Source organism: Dromiciops gliroides, chromosome 5, assembly GCF_019393635.1.
Source record: "Dromiciops gliroides isolate mDroGli1 chromosome 5, mDroGli1.pri, whole genome shotgun sequence".
In the NCBI taxonomy this organism is placed as follows: Eukaryota; Metazoa; Chordata; class Mammalia; order Microbiotheria; family Microbiotheriidae; genus Dromiciops; species Dromiciops gliroides.
In genome coordinates this window covers 212,650,926-212,658,426 of record NC_057865.1, presented here as the reverse complement: position 1 = coordinate 212,658,426, position 7,501 = coordinate 212,650,926, and the positions used below count along the sequence as shown (strand labels likewise).

Genomic DNA, 7,501 nt, shown 5'->3' with positions numbered 1-7,501 from the left:
CTCATGGAGTCATTAACTTCCACTTGCCCAATTCTAATTTTTAAGGAATTATTTTCTTCAGTGAACTTTTGTACCTCCTTTTCCATTTGACCTATTCTGCTTTTAAAGGAGTTCTTTAGTGATTTTTTTGTGTCTCTTTTACCATTAGGCCAATTCTGTTTTTTAAGATGCTATTTTCTTCAGTATTTTTTGTGTCTCTTTTATAAAGCTATTAATTCTCATTTCAAAATGTTCTTGTGTCAATCTCATTTCTTTCCCCAATTTTTCCTCTACTCTGTTATCTCTTTCTTTAACTACTCCTGGAATTCTTGCTGGGCTTGTGTCCACTTAGCAGTTTTCTTTGTAATTATTTTCATATTGTTGTCTTCTTCTAAGTTTAACCTGGTCTTCCCTGCCACCACAGTAGCTTTTTATAGTCAAGTTCTTTTTTTGTCGTTGTTTGCCCACATTAGGTGTGGTCACTGCTCTCCTGATCTGCTCTCTGGTCTGTACTCATGAAGGGCCCTTGTTGTTGCAGCCACAAGTACTCATGCTTCTCTTGCTCCTGAAACTGTGATTAAGGCCCATACTCCCTTGTGACAGATCACAAGTTCTCTCCATCTTGCAACTATGACCCAGAACTGGTTGGCTGTAGAGTTGCCAATCAGTGCTAGCTGCACTCAATGTCTCTGGGCTGAGAGTTGCTAAAGTTGCTATTGCTGCAGTTGTTGTCATAGCAACCCCTAAGGCCCATAGCTGGTGCTCCTATCACGCTCTGGGGCTGAACCTACCCTGGTGTCACAAACCTTTTCTGCCAACTTCCTAAGTTGTCTTAGTCTGGAAAAATGTCTGAAGAGGAAACAACTATACATCTGAAGAAGTTTAGAAATCTTCTGAACTTCTAGAGAGGTAAGAAAACTGGGGGATAGATTGGGAGAGGTACTTATGGAAGGGGATATAGATTAAGATTTGGGAGACAAGGGAAGATTTTAGAGGGGTGGCTAAAGTAAATAAAGGGTATGGGGAGAAAAGAAGGCAACAGGGATAGGGTGAAAAGAGAGGCTAAGAAGAAAAATGGTGAGTAAAAATAAGATGGAGGGAAATTCACAAATAGTAATTATAACTTTGTGAATTAGAAAACACAATAAAATTCATTTGGAAAAACAAAAATTAAAAGAATCTTAAATAATTTCTAACAACTGTGTAGATGACACCTTATGGGAAGAGGATCTTTAAAGAAGCATTTTGTCTTATGGAATAAAATGAATTTTTGTGGTTATCAAGCAATAACCAGTTCAACTCTATACTCTCCTCTATTTTAAAATCCCTCACCCCTTTGTTCTATCACACTTTGACAAACACCAGCCCTATATTAGTCTAACTCTCTCTCTGATTCACTTTTGTTCATGTGCTTCTGATTGCAGTTAAAACAAATTGCTTAAACTGTATTAATGGGGCCCAATACAATTTTTTTAATCTAAGTTGAATTGGGTTCTCACTACAACAAATTCTAATTGGATTGTGGGGTGTGTTATCTCACACCCCACAAACTTATTTGTTTCTTCGCTAGCCTCACCCTCCATTCCCTATTCTCAACCATCTCTGCTGAAGACCTCATACTTATCATACTTCACAGGAAAAACAAAAACAATTTTTTTGAGGCCATTCACATCTCAAGTCTCCTATTCATTTCTTTATCTCGTATCACTAAGACATCTTCTCCTCCCCCCTCACTATTTTCTGTATCAGATGAAATGATGGCTTTACCTCTTTCCAGTCCAATCCAGCTCCATGCACCCTTGATTCCATCCCCCCCATCTCTTCCATCACTCTTATTGCTGACCTTTTGATCCAACTGCTGAAGCCTATGTGAGAGAGCTCCCCTCCTCCATAACCTTTCACATCACCATCTTAACAGGAAGTCTGAGTTCAGTTATTCCTAATTTATCTCCTTGACCTATTTCCCAAGTCAGTTGTTTTTGACCTTTTATGTTCTTCTAATTTTTCAATAAGCCAAATAATATTTTCATTAATAAGTCAAAATATGTGCTATATTTCTTATTTTCTCATTAAATCACTGTATTCTGTTTGGTCCATTTTATCTTTCAGAGCTTCTACTACTTAGCTATGGGTTTCTGCCTTCTTTTCTAAGCTATTTTTGTTGTTCAGTCATTTCAGTCATGTCTGACTCTTCTTGACTCCATTTGGAGTTGTCTTGGCAAAGATACTGGAGTGGTTTGTCATTTCCTTCTCCAGCTCACTTTACAGGGTTAAATGACTTGCCCAAGATCACACAGCTAGTAAGCATCTGAGGTCAGATTTGAACTCAGGTATTCCTGACTCCAGGCCTGACTCCAGACTCTATCTACTGTGCCACGTGTTTGTTATTTAATTTTTTTCCTCAGGTATATTATTTTTATTTTTGTGTCTGGCCTCATTTTTCCCCATTCTCTTCTACCTATCTCTCTAACCTCAGTCCCCAGTTTGTGTCTTTATGCCAGGGCTAGTTTGCATCTCCTCCTTTACTCTTGGATAACATGGACAGTCACTGTTTGGTCCCATTCCCTGTGCATTTTGAATGCCATTGCCACTGTAGTTCTGGATAGGATAGGGTGGCCTGATTAGAATTCATGTGTTCTTGTTGTCTTTTGCTTTTCTCCTCACAAATTTTCCTCTTCTTCAGTATTTTGTGTCAGTTTTTCATAATAATCTAATTGTGCTTTAAAATTCTGCATTGAGCTCTAATTTCCAAACTCTGTTCTTTCCTAATGTTTCTCTTTGTGTATTTTATTTTTCTTTTCAACCATTCTAGAGTTTCTTGTTATTCTATGCTCTCTGGGAATTCCACAGGATTCTGTTTTTCATCACTTTCCTTCATATTATAATATTTGGTAAGAGAGCTTTGTATTCTTTTTGAGGTTCTACATTATTCCTTCTATTTTTAGGATCATTTTTATTGATTTATCTACTTGTGTATTGAGTTTTTGCTGAATAGTTTTCTCTTAATGTCTTTTGCATTTTAGCATTTTTCTATATTATCCATACATTCACTTTCTGACCCATCCTGCCCCCTTTGCTGGTGAGCAGACCCTCCAAGGCTGGGTTTCAAGGTTGACTCAATTTCCTCAGATTTGGAAATAAAGTGTTGCTGGCCTTGATATCTCTGCCCTTGGCGGGGTGGGGAGAGAGCTAGCCCCAACTAGGTTACCAGGCTCTTTTTTCATGAATTCTGATGTAATCACCCATGCACCCTCTCAATTCTCAATTCTATGCTCTGTTCCATTCCTTTCTTTCACAGCTTGTCAGAATCAGTAGCTTCCATTTCTTGTGGTCTGGGGGAAGGGAAAGGAGAGACTTCAGACAGAGTCACTGCAGCATGGGAGTACCTCTACACAAGGGCCAGATCCCAGACAAAAGGACACACACTTTCAGCAGTCTTGATTCTTTCCCAGTTTTCCTCCTCTCCTTCCCATGATAAGCAGAATCTGCCACTTCTTGTAGTACAGAAGGTGTGTGTGTTGGGGCAGGGCAGGGCAGGGCAAGGCAGGACAGGGCAGGACAGGGGTAGCTTTCTCCAGAGATACTAGAATAGCAGGGATCCCTATCCTAGGGCCACATGGTTCTGCCACTGGACTCATGGGGCCTGGTGGGTGAGTGTCACTGAGTTCTCTGATGTTAATTTCTAAGCCTTTTTCATGATTGTTTTCCTCATCTGAATCCTCTCGTTCATCAGGGTCCATATTAAATATGTTACACAGAATCAACAACAATGATTTGTCATATATAGTGAAATAGTGCAAAGTACAGGTGGATTGACAAGTGATAATTGATAATTCTGGATATTATACTTCTTTCAAAGAAACTTACGTGTCCAAATTAGCTTTCTTGTTTGCTCCATTGTTCGTTTTTTAACAGTCTCATTATACTGTCAATTCATATTCAGCTTTTGTAGTCCTCTACAACAATGGTCACCAAAATAGGGACCTTAGCCTAACTAAGGTGTCAAACTGATATTGATGGAACACAGACTGAAGTATGCTATATTTCACTCTTTCGTTTTTTTCTTTTATTCAAGTTTTCTTATATGGTAATGTTTTACATAATACATATATAACCTATATCTGATTGCTTACCACCTCAGGAAGGGGGAAGGAGAGAGATGGAGAGGGATAGAATTTGGAACTCAAAACTCTAAATAAAAATGTTTATTATTATTTTAAAAAGAGAAAGATGGCTCACAGCCCACTTTGCCTGCTATAGCTATAACTAGTTAATTTTGAGGCTTGTTTATGATACAACCCATTTTTAAAAAAATGTAACACATTGGGGCAGTGGTGGCACAGTGGAGAAAGCACTGGCCCTGGATTCAGGAGGACCTGAGTTCAAATACAGCCTCAGACACTTAACACTTACTAGCTGTGTGACCCTGGGCAAATCACTTAATCCTCATTGCCCATCAAAAATAAATAAATAAATAAAATAAATAAAATAAAATGTAACACTTCCTGTTTAGTTTGGAACAACTGATTTTATTGAAATAAGGAAACCTGGAAATTTACTGGTCATACTTAAACAAAAACCTTTGCATAATTACTGGGGCAGTCTGAAAGTCAAGTATCATGATTTAGCACAGTCAAGGATTCACTTTCACTTGCAACTACATAGTTTTATGAAGTATCTTTTTCAGATATGACAATCAGTAAAAGAGAATTGAAATAAACTGAAATCAAAACCAGACCTTCCACTCACTGTATCATAATGTTTTAAAACAAAATTTCAAAAAATATTCATGCATGTTTAATCACATTGTTCTCAATAAAAATATCATCAAATCATTTAAAAATAGTTTCAGTGAGAATAGAAAATGTTCTGTTACCATTAATGAATACAATACCTTCAAAATATTTAAGATTTTTATTTCATTCTCTTTCAGCTTCTTTTTTGATTGAGTTTTGTGAGATATCTAATTAATATATGCATATAATTTGGGAATAAATAAATATACATATATTGGGAATGTGCTTACAATTTTTTATGGATGAGCCCATGATAAAAATGAGTGGAGTCCATTGCTTTAAAACCTTTAGGACCTAACCTTAATTTTTCACATAAATTGCTTTCTAGTCACTTTTCAAGCAGGAAGTAAGCTCCTTGATTGCAGAATACACTCAAAATGTTTGTCTCTGCCCAGCATAGTGCTTCACATACAGTAAGTACTTAATAAATATTTCTTGAATTAAATGGAACTATAGCTGTACATACTTTTGAAAAAATTATAGAACCTTACATTTCTCCAAATTAAACTTCATTATATTAGGTTTATAGGTTTTTGTTTGTTTGGGTTGGATGTGGAGGGAGTCTGGCTATGTTTGAAGGACAGGGGGGAACTGGGCTAATAGAGAGGCATGCATAAAAAGGAGTATGGGGGGGGGCAGCTAGGTGGCACAGTGGATAGAGGCACCAGCCCTGAAGTCAGGAGTACCTGAGTTCAAATCTGGCCTCAGACACTTAACACTTACTAGCTGTGTGACCCTGGGCAAGTCACTTAACCCCAATTGCCTCACTAAAAATAAAAAAAAAGAATTAAAAAAAAAAAAGAAGTATGATCCAAAGGTCACAGAGGAGGTAAAATATGAGAAGGCCAAGGCATAGGTGAAGAGGTTAGACTCATCAAAAGGAGGACAACTTCATCATCTTTTTTTTTGTTTTGTTTTGTTTTTGTTTTGGGGATAAGAAATATCCTTTTATTTGATTGGAGAAGTTGAACACCCCAGTCCTTATTAAAATGATGTGGGGAGGGGGTGAATTAAAAAAAAAACACAAAAAAAAACCCCAAAACAAGGAGTTGTTAACTCCAGCTTCCTGGAATGGAGGCCCTGCAGGTGGGGCACTCAATACTGCCCAAACACGTGGCCTTTGCCAAGTGCCCAGGGGGCCCAAGAGAAGCCCACAGGTGAGCCTTCTAAACTGACCGACTCCATCAGAGAAGGGCCCAACAGTTTCTGAGGCTGAGGGGTGGAAGCCTCCTAGGGGCCTGCCATTGGAGGTCCCAGAGGAAGCTTGTGGGTAAGGCCTGGGAGGCTCAGGGGAGCACTGTCATCCAACCCCCACCCCCAGACCCTGGGACTAGGCAAGGCCCTGGCCCTAGAGGGGACAGACACAGCAGGCTGTGCCTGGCTCCCACATTTTCCCAGCTACTTCCAAGTTAATTAAGTAACAGATCTAGTAAAACCTGGGGGGGAAAAAGTGACCATGTTTTTTTTTTTTTAAAGCATCTACCAATGTTACAGTACACCATCTGATGACTTGCTTTTGACCATCACTCCATACATTTTACAACATAAATAAAAATTACAGAAATAATACATTGGCTCCTATGAAGTCAGAAGTGGTTTGGGGCCGCATAGTGCAGAGGGAAGGGGCTTACACACTGTGATGAAACAAGACAGGAAGCGCCTGCAGACGAGCTGTCGAGGGAAAGCAAGAGTCCTTAGTGTCTTCGTTCATGTCCTGGCTGTCTGTCCTGGCAATTTTTTCGGGGGGGGGGGGGGTGCGGAACTCTCACCTTCTAGTTCTACTTGTTCCTGGTCTCTCTTCTTTGCAGCATTCTTTTTGTCCCATTGCTGATGAAGATAACATAAAAGAATGTTTGTCTTTTCTGTTTATGATAATCTGTTTCTGATGAATATTCTCTGGTGGGGAGATAGACTGAAGGCCGTCTATTTGAGGCTTTGCACACAGAATCAGCATGAAATCTACTAAAACTGCTTTTGTTGTAGACGGGTAATCCTTTCAAAAAATCTGCCATCTTCCTCTGCCTCTTCCTCAGCCGCCCAACTTCATCATCTTAAAAAGAAAATATGGGAAGATATAGACTAGGGACTAGACTTGTGATTTCATTGGATAGGAAATACCCAATGAAGAGACTTCCTCTACCAGTGCAACTTATAGTCTTAAATAGTTTCCTAGAATACTGAGAAGTTAAACTATCATTGCTCAGGATTACACTGCCAGTAGGCTAGTATATGTCAAAGGCAAGACCTGAACTCAGTTCTTCCTGGCAATGAGGTTAGCTCTATATGCATTATGCTATGTGAGGTAAAGGCATAGAAGGGTTTATAGGCACTAAAAAGGATAATTGAGAGAGATTGCATGAGATGTCTTTGATCTTTTCAGTTAAGAAGAAATTGAGAGGAGTTAGTGAAAAAGAAAGGAATTCTCAGAATTTAGTATGAGACAAGTTCTAAAAGGGGGGTTTGTTCTTGCTAGTGGTTTTTATTCTGCCATTGGCTGTTATTTCTGAAAAACATAGTGGGTTCTCGAGCATGAATGACTGCAGAACAAGGACCCTTTGGCCTTTAGTGTTTGTGATCCTCTGCCTTTTTGTCTATCTTAGTGTTATCAGGATAAACTTCCTCAAAATCTGTACTGTTTAGGTTGAGGTGTCTAAACATTAGTGTCTAGTCTTCATATTACCTTGAACATCAGGGATACTGGGTTATGACCTTTTTTATCTCTGTTA

General features: G+C 38.8%; 1 pseudogene; it reads right to left on the bottom strand.

Moving 5' to 3' along the window:
• Window positions 1-6,402: 6,402 nt before the first annotated feature.
• LOC122728929 lies at window positions 6,403-6,807 on the bottom strand (annotated as a pseudogene).
• Window positions 6,808-7,501: the final 694 nt, after the last annotated feature.